The sequence below is a fragment of the Mirounga angustirostris genome, unplaced genomic scaffold (genome assembly GCF_029215605.1).
Source record: "Mirounga angustirostris isolate CCGP_5_RB_7025 unplaced genomic scaffold, mMirAng1.0.hap1 SCAF_4, whole genome shotgun sequence".
Classification (NCBI taxonomy): Eukaryota; Metazoa; Chordata; class Mammalia; order Carnivora; family Phocidae; genus Mirounga; species Mirounga angustirostris.
The window spans coordinates 154,040,206-154,052,638 of NW_026991712.1; the positions used below are offsets into that span (position 1 = coordinate 154,040,206).

Genomic DNA, 12,433 nt, shown 5'->3' on the forward strand with positions numbered 1-12,433 from the left:
GGCAGACGCTTAACCAACTGAGCCACCCAGGCGCCCCTCTATTAGCCAATCTTAACTACTGATCCCTAGTTCTGCATCCACACCCACTTAATATTTGTAACTGGACATTGTATTTTTATTTAATTTTCTAATCATTAAAAAAGAGAACCCCCCAAAAGCCTAAGATAAGATAGTAGTAGTGAGAATAAATAGAATTGTTTAAAAAGTAGAATTGATGAAACTTAGAGACTATCCTGAGAAAAATGAAAGAATCTAGAATGACTTTTAGTTTTCTGGCTTGGGAGATGATGGTACTATAAACCAAGAGACACAGTTTAAGAAGGAAGGACAGGTTTGGATCATATGGCTTCTTAAATCAAAATGAGGCAGACGTGAATTGGAAAAGATTTTCTCCTTTTGGAGGAGTTCTTTTTCTCTTAGGCTTTATTGGGGGAGGAAAAGGCAACAGTTTTTACTGCTTCTAGGTTTGAAACCTAGAGCAGATAGTAGTAAATCAGATACAATTAAGTTCCTAAAGGTGTGGGAGAGATTGCAGTGGGTCCTTGACTACTCCCAGGCTATTAGTTGCTGAGGTCGATTTAAATTTCCAGAAGTGGGGCACCTGGCTGGCTCAGTTGGTAGAGCATGGGACTCTTGATCTTGGAGTCATGAGTTCGAGCCCCACATTAGGGATAAAGTTGACTAAAAAAAAAAATTTCCAGATGTTTAATTTGCTTCATCTTATTTAAGCAGCTTTTTTAAAGCAAGTGGGCATAAACTTTATTTTGTATGTTCTTTTTAAAAGTTTTTATTTAAGGGGCGCCTGGTGGCTCAGATGGTTAAGCGTCTGCCTTCGGCTCAGGTCATGATCCCAGGGTCCTGGGATCGAGTCCCGCATCGGGCTCCCTGCTAGGCGGGGAGTCTGCTTCTCCCTCTGCCTCTCTCTCTTTGACTCTAATGAATAAATAAATAAAACATTAAAAAAAAAAGTTTTTATTTAAATTGCAGTTAGTTCACAGACAGTGTAATATTCATTTTAGGTATGTAGTATAGTGGTTCCGTACTTTCATACATCACCTAGTGCTTATCACAGTGGTGCATTTCTTAATCCCCATCACCTGTTTAACTAATCCCCCTGCCCAACTCCGTTCTGGTAACCATCAGTTTGTTCTCTGTAGTTAAGAGTCTGTTTCTTGGTTTGCCTCTTTCTCTCTCTTTTTTCCCCCCTTTGCTCATTTGTTTTGTTTCTTAAATTCCACATATGAGTGAAATCATATGGTATTTGTCTTTGACTTACGTAGCATAATACTCTCTAGCTCCATCCATGTTGTAAATGGCAAGATTTCATTCTTTTTTATGGCTGAATAATATTTCATTGTATATATATAGTGCATCTTCTTCATCCATTCATCAATCGGTGGACACTTGGGTGGATTCCATAATTTGGTTATTATAGATAATTCTGCTGTAATCATCGAGAAGCATGTATCCCTTTGAATTAGTATTTTTGTATTATTTGGGTAAATACCTAACAGTGCAATTGTTGGATTGTAGGGTAGTTCTATTTTTAACTTTTTGAGGGACCCCTATATTGTTTTTCACAATGGTTGCACCAGGTTGCATTCCCACCAACAGCACAAAAGGGTTCCCTTTTCTCCACTTTCACACCAACATCTGTTGTTTCTTTTGTTGTTGATTGTAGCCATTCTGACAGGTGTGAGGTGATACCTCATCATGGTTTTGATTTGCATTTCCCTGATGATCAGTGATGTTGAACATCTTTCCATGTGTCTGTTGGCCATCTGGATATCTTCCTTGGAGAAATGTCTGTTCTGCCCACTTTTTAACTGGATTGTTTGTTTTTTGGGTATTGAGTTTTAGAAGTTCTTTATATATTTTAGATAGGAATGCTTTATCAGATGTGTCATTTGCAAATATCTTCTCCCATTCTGTTGTTTACCTTTTAGTTTTATTGTTTCCTTTACTGTGCAGAAGCTTTTTATTTTGATATAGTCCCAATAGCTTATTTTTGCTTTTGTTTCCCTTGCCTCGGGGACATGCCTAGAAAGAAGTTGCTACAGCTAATGTCAAAAAAGTTACTGCCTGTGTTCTCTTCTAGGAGTTTTATGGTTTCAGGTCTCACATTGAGGTCTTTAATCCATTTTGAATTTATTTTTGTATATGGTATACTGGTCCACTCTCATCCTTTTGCATGTTGCTGTCCAGTTTTCCCAACCATTTGTTGAAGAGACTGTCCTTTTCCCATTGGATATTCTTTCCTGCTTTGTTGAAGATTAATTGACCATATAGTTGTGGGTTCATTTCTGGGTTTTCTATTCTGTTCCATTGATCTATGTGTCTATTTTTGTGCCAGTACCATACTGTCTTGATGATGACAGCTTTGTAATAGAGCTTGAAGTCCGGAATTGTGATGCCTCCAACTTTGCCTTTCTTTTTCAAGATTGCTTTGGCTAAATTCGGGGTCTTTTGTGCTTCCATATACACATTTTAGGATTGTTTGTTCCAGCTCTGTGAAAAATGCTGTTGGTATTTTGATAGGGATTGCATTAAATGTATAGATTGCTTTGGGTAGTATAGACATTTTAACAATATTTGTCCTTCCAATCCAGGAGCATGGAATGTCGTTCCATTTTCTTGTGTCATCTTCATTTCTTTCATGAGTGTCATATAGTTTTCCGAGTATAGATCTTTCACCTCTTTGGTTAGGTTTATTCCTAGGTATTTTATTGTTTTTGGTGCAATTGTAATGGGATTGATTCCTTAGTTTCTCTTTCTTCTACTTCATTATTGGTGTATAGAAATGCAGCAGATTTCTGTAAGTTGATTTGTATCCTGCAACTTTATGGAATTCATTTATCAGTGGTAGCAGTTTTTTGGTGGTCTTTCAGGTTTTTTATATAGAGTATCATGTCAACTGCACTAGTGAAAGTTTTACTTCTTCCTTGCCGATTTGGATGCCTTTTATTTCTTTTTGCTGTATGATTGCTGTGGCTAGGACTTCCAGTACTTTACTGAATAAAGTGGTGAGAATGGACATCTCAGTCTTGTGTCTGACTGTAGAGGAAAAGCTCTCAGTTTTTCCCCATTGAGGATGATACTCGCTGTGGGTTTTTCATATATGGCTTTTATTATGTTGAGGTTATGTTCCCTCAAAACCTACCTTGTTGAAGGGTTTATCATGAATGGATGTTGTACTTTGTTAGGTGCTTTTTCTGCATCTATTGAAATGATCATATGGTTATTATCCTTTCTTTTATTAATGTGGTGTATGTATCACATTGATTTGTGAATATTGAACCACGCTTGCAACCCAGGAATAAATTCCACTTGATCATGGTGAATGATTTTTTAATGTATTGTTGGATTTGGTTTGCTAATATTTTATTGAGGATTTTTGCATCTATGTTCATCAGGGATATTGGCCTGTAGTTGTCTTGTTTAGTGGTGTCTTTACCTGGTTTTGGGTAATGCTGGCCTTAGAGAATGAATTTGGAAGTTTTCCTTCCTTTTCTGTTTTTTTGGAATAGTTTGAGAAGAATAGGTATTAACTCCTTTAAACGTTTGGTGAATTCACCTGCAAAGACATCTGGTCCTGGACTTTTGTTTGTTGGGTGTTTTTTGATTACTGATTCAATTTCTTTATGGGTTATTGGTCTGTTCATGTTTTCTGTTTTTTCCTGTTTCAGTTTTGGTAATTTATATGTTTCTAGGAATTTATCCATTTCTTCTAGGTTGTCCAATTTGTTGGCATATAGTTTTTTTCATAATGTTCTTATAATAGGGGGCACCTGGGTTGTTCAGTTAGTGAAGCATCTGCCTTCAGCTCAGGTCATGATCCCAGGGTCCTGGGATCGAGCCCTGCACTGGGCTCCCTGCTCAGCGGGGAGCCTGCTTCTCCCTCTGCCCCTCACCCCACTCGTGCACACGCTCTCTTTCTCTCTCTCAAATACATAAAATCTTTAAAATAATAATACTATTCTCTTTTAATTGTTTCTATTTCTGTGGTGTTGGTTATTTCTCCTGTCTTATTTGTGAATTTATTTGGGCCCTTCCTATTTTCTTTTTTGATAAATCTGATCATCAATTTTGTTAATTTTTTCAAAGAACCAGCTCCTGGTTTCATGGATTTGTTTTTTTTAGTTTCTATATCATTTATTTCTGCTCTAATCTTTATTATTTCCTTCCTTCTGCTGGCTTTAGGCATTGTTTATTGTTCTTTTAGGTGTAAGGTTAAGTTGTTTATTTGAGATTTTTCTTCTTGAGGTAGGCCTGTATTGCTGTATACTTCCCTCTTAGGACCACTTTTGCTGCATTGCAAGTGGGCATAAATTATAAGAAAACTGTTAATGCCCTACAACCCAGCAATTGCACTACTTGGGTATTTACCTTAATGATACAAATGTAGTTATCCTAAGGGGCACTAGTACCCCAGTGTTTATAGCAGCAATGTCCGCAATAGCCAAACTATGGAAAGAGCCCAGATGTCATATACACACACAAACACACGCACAATGGAATATTATGCAGCTATCAAAAAATGAAATCTTGCCATTTGCAATGCCATGGATGGAAGTAGAGGGTGTTATGCTAAGCGAAATAAGTCAGAGAAAGGCAGTTATCATATGATCTCACTGATATGTGGAATTTGTGAAATAAGGCAGAGGATCATAGGGGAAGAGGAAAAAATGAAACAAGATGAAACCAGAGAGAGATCAATCATAAGAGACTCTTTTTTTTTTTTAAGATTTTATTTATTTATTTGACACAGAGAGAGAGAGCACAAGTGGGCAGAGCAGCAGGCAGAGGGAAAGGGAGAAGCAGGCTTCCCGCTGAGCAGGGAGCCCGATGTGGAGCTCGATCCCTGGACCCTGGGATTATGACCTGAGCTGAAGGTGGAGGCTTAACGACTGAACCACCCAGGCACCCCAAGAGACTCTTAATCTTAGGAAACAAACTGAGGGTTGATGGAGGGGAGGGGGTGGGGAGATGGGGTGGTTGATGGACATTGGGGAGGGTATGTGTTGTGGTGAGCACTGTGTGTTGTGTAAGACTGATGAATCACAGACCTGTACCCCTGAAAGAAATAATACATTATATGTAAATAATTAAAAAATTTAAAAATATTAATAATTAAAAAAATTAAAAAAAAGAAAACTGTTAAGATTCATGAGTTAGGTTCAGTATTGGTAAAAATGTGAATTGCTATAGCCATTTTGGAAAGTTTGGCAATTAGTCAGATTTCTCTTCTGGAAATCTATTCTGTAGAAATGAAAGTATGTTGTTTTTAATGGCAAAAACTGGAAATAGCCTGAATGTCTATCATTAGTGGGCATGAATATAGATTGTAATATACTTCTATTGTGGAATATTATGCAACCCAAAGAGAATGAGTTAAATCTATGTATCTTGACCTAGAAGGATATCTGAGAGGTTATAGATTAAAACAAGCAAGTTATAAAGAAATGTGTATAATATTTTTGTAAAATAAAGATATAAATACGTACTTTTTTTTTTTTTTTTTTAGCATTATATGCACATAGAGAAAGGTGTAAAGGTGTATTTTATTCCAAGTACTCTTCTAATGGCTGGGAATATAGTCCCTGTTTTATGCAGGAGGAGGTATGACAATAAATTAAGAAGTAAATATATAGTATGTTAGGCGAAGATAAATGGTATGGAGAAAAACCCCAACTGGCTAAAGGGGATGGAGGGCAGAGAGGAATTAACTGTTTTATTCTGGATAGAGGCCTCACTGATATGGTGGTTTAACCTTCTTATTGTGAAATAAAATACATGCTAATAAGTGTATAAAACATACATGTAGTTTATATAGTATATAAACATAAATGTAGTTTATTGACATTTGTGAACAACTATGTAACTACCACACAGATAAAGATGTCGAAGATGTCCAGCTTCCCAGAAGCCAAAAGCATGCCCTTTTGGCATATATCCCTCTTCTTCCCACCAGAGTAAACCATTGACTTAATTTTTATGGTAATTATCTTCTTGTTTTTCTTTATAATTGCATTCCTAAATAATATATTTTAGTTTTGCTTGTTTTTGAATTTGCTATATATGGAATTACACTGTATGTATGCTTTTGTGTATTTTGCTCACTATTATGCTTAGTCATCTATATTGTTTTTTTTTTAAAGATTTTATTTATTTATTTGACAGAGAGAGACACAGCGAGAGAGGGAACACAAGCAGGGGGAGTGGGAGAGGGAGAAGCAGGCTTCCCGCCGAGCGGGGAGCCCGATGCGGGGCTCGATCCCAGGACCCTGGGATCATGACCTGAGCTGAAGGCAGACGCTTAACGACTGAGCCACCCAGGCGCCCCCATCTATACTGTTTTTATGTAGCCATAGTTTCTTTTTTTTTTATTATATGGTATTTCGTTGTAGAATAGTTTATTTCTACTTTTATTTATTTATTTTTTTTAAGATTTTATTTATTTATTTGACAGAGACACAATGAGAGAGGGAACACAAGCAGGGGGAGTGGGAGAGGGAGAAGCAGGCTTCCCGCGGAGCAGGGAGCCCGATGTGGGGCTCGATCCCAGGACCCTGGGATCATGACCTGAGCCGAAGGCAGATGCTTAACGACTGACCCACCCAGGCGCCCCTATTTCTACTTTTAATACATTTGGATAGTTTCTATCTTGGCTATTATGGACAATGCTGTTATGAAGATTTTGCACATATGTCATATGTGAATGCATTTCTCTAAGGTATATCTAGGATTGAGAATTCTGGTTTATAAAATATGTGTATCTCAGCCCTTCTAGAGAATGCCAATTTATTTCTATCTGTAATGGTATCTGAGCATTAACTACATCTACTAGCCCTAGGTGTTGTCAGACATTTACGTTTTTGCAAATCATCTAAATGTGTAGTGGTATCTCATTATGGTTTAAATTCATTTGCATTTTCCTTATTCCTAATGTGGATCATCTTCTCACATGTTGACCATTTGGTTATTCTCTTGTATGAGACACCTTTTCATGTCTTTTGCCCATTTTTCTATTGCATTGTCTTTTTTTCTTATTGGTTTGTTGGAGTTAAAGATTCTGGATATTCTTGTCTTTTACATGTATTGCAAATATCTTAAGATGACATTTTGAGCAGAGACCTGGAGGAAGTTGAAGGAGTGAGTTGTGGGGAAAGCTGAATGAAGGGTATTAGAGGAAGAGTGAGCAGCAATTACAAAGAACTTGATGCAGGAATATTTTTGAAATGTTGCGGGAGCAGCAAAAGATGCTTACCTGAGGTTAAAAAGGAGAACGGGTTAAGAGGATCTCAGAAAAAAATGAAGCAAAATGGGAAAGAACTCATGGAGTAAGCATTACTAGTAAAAATATAGATTACAAAATCCATTCCTTGATATTACCACAAGTACATAAAAATAGAATATGGTGAAGGAAAAGACCTAGAATATGATCCAATGAAAACATTGATTTGATAACAGGATTGTGGACAGTTTTTGTCCTAGATTTATTATTATACAGCAAAAACAATGTCAAAAGTACATATAAAAAGTTAAAAGTAAATCTTTTACTTTTACTTTTACTACAGAATTCTCAATCCTAGTAATCCAAGTAAATACTAAATTTAATACAAAAAATTAATCGCCTCTTACTCTCAGGCATTGATAAGTAGAAACTCTTATTAGTTTCCTATTGTTGCCTTAATGAATTACCATAAATTTAGTGGCTTAAAACAACTCAAATTTATCATCTTGCAGTTCTGGAGGTCAAATGTCCTAAAATCAAGATGTCAGCAGGCTGTATTCCTTTTGGAGGCCCTAGAGAAGAATCCACTTTGTTCTAGGAGCTGCCTGCATTCCTTGGCTCCTGGCCCCTTACTCCATTTCAAAGCCAGTAATGTTGCATCTTTAAATCTCTCTGTCTTCTACTTCCGTTGTCATATCTGTTTCTCTGACTCTGATATTCTTGCCTCCCTCTTATAACGACTTTTTTGATTTCTCTGGCCCACATGGATAATCCAAAATAATCTTTCTGTGTCAATGTTCTTAACTTAATCTCCTCTGCAAAGTCCCTTTTGCTATGTAATATAATATATTCACAGGTTCCAGGGATTGGGATGTAGACATCTTTGTAGGGCTATTATTCTATCTACCTTACAGACTCTAAATTTGAGAATAAAATTTTCACTAACCCTGTTTCTTAGGGTTTGATGAACGAGGAATTGGAAGTACGGATAAAAGAGAGAGGACCCTTACTAGCAGAGAATGAATTTGGTGAATGTCTTATCTTGAATTTTCTACAACATCTGCTGTAGAAAGCTAGCTTAGAGTTAGCCTTACACATGATGTAAGGGTGCCTGAAAGACAACTGGAAACTTTCAGATCATATGTTCATTTCATGTAGTTGCTGCCTTGAGAGATAATTACACTTTGTTAGAAGACTGGTTTGAATTTAGTCTGCTTAACAATGATGTGGCATTGAACGGTTCTCATCTATAAAATGGGAGTAGTAATACTTAATTCACAAAGATTTTTATAAGAATTATAAAATTATTACATATACATACATATACATATAATGAAGTAATACTTAGCTTGTATCTGGCATGTAGCAGGTACTCACTTTTCTGGAAGGTCTGTGTTTTTGTGATAACAGTGAGAAAATGTTAGAGAGGTTAAGGCGAGTGGTTTATGCTAGAAGTTTTGCTGGAGGCTGCTATACATCTTACTTGCTAGAAGCTACCTGACTCTATTGTGTATTTGGCTCTAAGATCCGTATGGGTAAAATTTTGGGCAAAAAGAAGCAATGAGTTAATATTTGTAGCAAGTGTGGCTGATTATCATTTTTTTTTTCTGTTAGCCTATTTTACCTTTTTCTATGGGAAATTTCAAATTTTTTTTTCTCTCTCCAGGCTGATCATTTTTTTCCCCCTGCCTTCAGTAAAATTCCATGCTGTACTTACAGCATTATTATTCTTGGATCTTCACTTCTCTCTGGTAAGCCTAAATGCTGATCATCTCATGTATTAATTCAACAAATATTATTGAGTGTCTTCTCTCTGTGAGACACTCAACACTGGTGATATAAAAGATAAATAAGAAAATGTGTATCCTCAAGGAGCTCACAGTTTAGCACAAAGACAAGTCAATAGCTAAACTATAATGAATAAGCTTTATATTAGAAGGTTGAGAAAAGCTCTGTGGAATCAAAGAAGTAGTGGTGTTTAGACTAAAGATGTGAGGGAAGGTTTCACAGAAAAAATTGTGTATGACCTAGCCCCCCGCCCCCCCGCAAAAGTAGCTGGTTATAAAGGAGTATGGTGAGAGAAAGGGGTGGAGGGGAGAGAGGAAGGAATGGGTATTCTGTGAAGTACAGGGAACATAAGTACAGGCATGAGAAAGTGTTGTGTGTTTGGATGAGCTGTGGGTCTTTTTGATGTGGCTAGGGTAAAAGGTGCCTGTGGGAAAGTAATAGGAGAATGAGCTTAGAAGAGTAAGCAGAGGGGCACCTGGGTGGTACAGTCGGTTAAGCGTCCAACTCTTGGTTTCAGCTCAGGTCATGATCTCTGGGTTGTGGGCTCCATGCTGCTTGAGTTTCTCTCTCCCTCTGCCCCTTCCCCTTGCTCTCGCGCTCACATTCTCCCCCTCTCTCAAATAAATAAATCTTAAAAAAAAAAAAAAAAAGAGGCCAGACCATGAAGGGCCTTATATGCCATGCTGAATGAAGAGTTTGAATTTGGACTTTATCCTATAGGTAGTTGCGAACTCTTGAAATATTGTATGCTAAACCAACATGACTAGATTCAAGACTCAAAAGCAGCAGGAAAGGTAGGAAATGAACAAGGAAACTGGTCTCTGGGGAAATCCAGGGAGACCCTTTCAAGAAGGAAAAAATGGCTAACAGTGTAAAGTTTAAAGTGATTGTGAAATATAGAAAAGTTTCTGCTGGACTCTGTTGCTGAGAAGACCTTAACAAGATTATATTTTGTGAATGGGGTAGAAATCAAATTAGATTCAAGAGTTGAGTGGGAGGTAAGAAAATAGAGACTACAATTATAGACCACTCAGAAAACTTGCTGTGAAGCAGAAGTGAGAGGTAGCTAGATAGAGATGTAGATCTGAGAAACAATTTTTTTCAAAGATAGAAGAGTTGTATGTATATTATGTTTTGGCGGAGATGATAAGGTAGAGATAAAGTTGAGTTATATGGGGTGTGATTTGATGGAACAGGAAGGATGGGTTTGGTGGTGAGAAGAGATTATAACCACAGGGAAGGAGGAGAGATACTTTTGTCTAAGACTTGGAAGGAAGAAGATGGGTTCAAAGAAGAATGTAGATTGGAAAATTGGGTGAAATCAGGTTTCTTCTTTCTGGCAGATGGCAGTTGTGAGAGAAGAGGTGTGTAGGGTTAGGCTTTAGATATGGCATAGCCGCTGATCACTGTGGGATGGAGTAGGTCACTGATCAGAGGCATGTAGATAAATTACTAATAGGATAGTTGATCTCAAAAGTAGAGACTCGTAAATTTGTAGTGGCACAAATTGCCAGCTTGTGATTTTCTTCAGAATTCAGCAGATGGTTGGATTGATTCCCCATGGCTGAGAGATTTACTGGGCTGGTGTGGTAAAAGAACAAGAAGCTGGGTGGAGATACTGACAAGAGAGTAGTTGATGCACAACTTTGAGGGAATAGTTAAGTAAATTATGACACATTCGTATAAACTATTTTCTAGCTATTGATATTTATGTTTATAGTTTATAAAGTGCTTATTTTATAATGGTAAGGTAATAAAAGTGTTGTATGTTTTTTTTTTTTTTTTTAAGATTTTATTTATTTATCAGAGAGAGAGAGAGACAGAGTCAGGCAGAGGGAGAAGCAGGCTCCCTGCTGAGCAAGGAGCCCGATGTGGGACTTGATCCCAGGACCCTGGGGTCATGACCTGAGCCGAAGGCAGAGGCTTAACCGACTGAGCCACCCAGGCATCCCAAAAGTGTTGTATATTGTACAAAGGGTTAGTAATGGTCAACTGTAATAGTTAAGGGATTGTGTTAGGCATAATGATGAAAAAATGCTCTGAAAACCAAAGAGTATTGGTCATCCCTATTAGCGCATAGACAGTCATTTGTCAGGGATCATTATTTCTAGTTTAGAGATGAAGAAAATGAGAGTTAGCAAAAGTGACTTGTTCAGAGTCATAAATTTGATAAATGGCAGAGAGAGAGGTAACTTTTATAGTACTTATTGAAAAGTTACTGTCTCAGGTATTGTTTTATGTGCAGTCTTACTTAATATTTTCCTCTTTTATTGCTCTAATTTTTATTTCCCAGTTAAGAAAACAGATTCTGAGGTGACTAATAATATGAGCAATAGATAACTATCAAAAGAGTGATACCAACAAGTGCTTTAGAAGTTCAGCCGAAGGAGATGTTGTGGACTAGGGTAGAAGAGAGACTTTGGAGATGATTATATTTGAACTTGGACTGAAGGATATGTAGGCTAGTCTTATTTTTTGGTCTCTTTGACTTGTTTTTTTCACGTTAAAAAAAAGATTCTTTATAATAGGCTGTATCATGTTTCTGGAGCCTTTTGCTCTGATAAGAAAAAAAAATACTCCGATAAGAAAAAAAAATACTATTCTTGCTTTTTTTTTCTTGCTTATTTTTTTTTCTTTTCTTTTCTTTTTTTTTTTAAAGATTTTTATTTATTTATTTGACAGAGAGAGACACAGCAAGAGAGGGAACACAAGCAGGGGGAGTGGGAGAGGGAGAAGCAGTCTTCCCGCAGAGCAGGGAGCCCCATGCGGGGCTCGATCCCAGGACCCTGGGATCATGACCTGAGCCGAAGGCAGACGCTTTAACGACTGAGCCACCCAGGTACCCCTCTTGCTTACTTTTAATGAAAGACCAAGCCTATCTGTAGATATCATAAAGGGACCCAACATAATTTCTGGATCTCTAGTGCATCACTTTTGAGACTGCTTTGGAGGGAATGGAAGAAATAATGTCTTCCAACTAACTTTGCAAGTTGAATCATGAACTCATTGGTAGGCCTTCTAGAATAGGTTTCAAATATAATTATAAATCTGTCTATCTAGTTCTTTTCCCCCTTAAACAATCATTTATATTTGAGTGCTTATTATGGTTAATGGAAGAAAACACTTCATTTGAAACAGTAGTTAAAAGGCGACTGAAACCAGGGATTTAGCTCTTCCATGCTGAGCTGAAAGGGGAAAAATAAGGACTTTTTCTAGGGTTGTTAAATTTCCATTTACCTTTTTCTCCAGTCTTGGCACTTTCATTCTGTGGTTTTAGTGGAAGAAGCATTTGAATATAAAACATTTTACATATGAGGAATCTTCAAGAATTATCAGAAAGGACTTAATAAGAATGATCTCACTTTACTCATAAAGTAGGGATTGCCATGTATAAATATATTATTTATCAGT

General features: G+C 37.1%; 1 protein-coding gene across 2 annotated transcripts in view; it reads left to right on the forward strand.

Moving 5' to 3' along the window:
* Positions 1 to 12,433, forward strand: part of PIK3R3 (phosphoinositide-3-kinase regulatory subunit 3) — a 123,330-nt gene that overhangs the window by 19,901 nt on the left and 90,996 nt on the right. Inside the window, exon 2 of one of the 2 annotated variants that reach the window (XM_064589214.1) lies at positions 8,901 to 8,985. The exons of the other annotated variant lie outside the window; for it this stretch is intronic. The gene's annotated coding sequence lies outside the window, so the exon portion shown is untranslated. The remainder of the gene's footprint in view (positions 1 to 8,900; positions 8,986 to 12,433) is intronic. 2 annotated transcript variants of the gene reach the window in all.